Genomic DNA, 1,134 nt, shown 5'->3' on the forward strand with positions numbered 1-1,134 from the left:
AAATAAATAAATAAATAAAAATGCATCGACCCATGTCACTTTAGTTTTGTGTATTTCACTGTACATAAATTATATTTCAATAAAATGCATTTAAAAAAACAGATGATTTTATGCATCAGGAACATAATGTTACAATGTATCTTTCACAGGTGGGTTCATGTAATTTATCTTCCATTAGAATTACTATCTCTTTAGCAGCTGAAGCCCAAGAACTCCTGATACACTGAGATGAGAAACATCTGCAGTTAGTCTCTCAGTCCCGGCCTTTCTTCAGCTAAGTGATGATGCCACAGTATAGACCACTTGCTCTACAAAATGGCTTTGGCTGATGAGTAAGCTGCGCTGCCAGCATCGCCATCTGCAACCTCACCGCATTCCCTTTGTCGACTCTGGAGGTTCTACAGTGGCTCCTCAGCTTGGCTGCTTCTAAGGCTCAGTGCCAAATTCACATACAAAACACCGCACAACGTTTAAATGCAGGATGGACGCCTTCAAAATGAGTTACTGTGGATTTTAAAAAAACTTTACAATACTTAGAATTAAGCACTTTATCCCAATTCGGGCTTGACTTCCAGATTGTCTAGCCAGAGTCTAAAGCTCTCTACCTAACACATTAATGGGTGGGGTGGCCGTCTCACCTCACGTTGACAAATGGTCCAGAGAAAGCAGTCATCAGCAAAATGGCAGAAAAACCCTTTCTTGCACACAGCTCACATTGCCAAATTGAGAGAGAGAAGTACAGTCCAGTCATTGGCACAGCACGCTCCACTACAGTGTTTTGAAAAGTGTGCTCAATGGGGTGTTAGCAGGTATTTCATGTAAAAATGGGCTCTGTCTTTAGATGAAGATGCATTCAAACTGGTTTCTTCATTGAGGTGATTCTTAGAGCCTTTAATATGCCAATAGGCATGTTTCCAAAGATTGTTCCCCAAATTATTTGTCTATGAAATCTTCTTTTCCCCCAAGAATATCTTGTAAGAACAATATTCCACAGAGAAAGTTTTGTGAAATGTACTTTAGTATTTTGATATATTCAGAACCTTCACTAACTCCTCAGCACGTAAGACATCAGTCAATTGCTTAAGATTAACAACAAAAATAATTACCATAGCCAGTAAGTAGCCTGCCATTTCA

The sequence above is a fragment of the Orycteropus afer genome, unplaced genomic scaffold (assembly GCF_000298275.1).
Source record: "Orycteropus afer afer isolate SDZICR_OR568_19922 unplaced genomic scaffold, OryAfe1.0 scaffold00346, whole genome shotgun sequence".
Classification (NCBI taxonomy): domain Eukaryota; kingdom Metazoa; phylum Chordata; class Mammalia; order Tubulidentata; family Orycteropodidae; genus Orycteropus; species Orycteropus afer.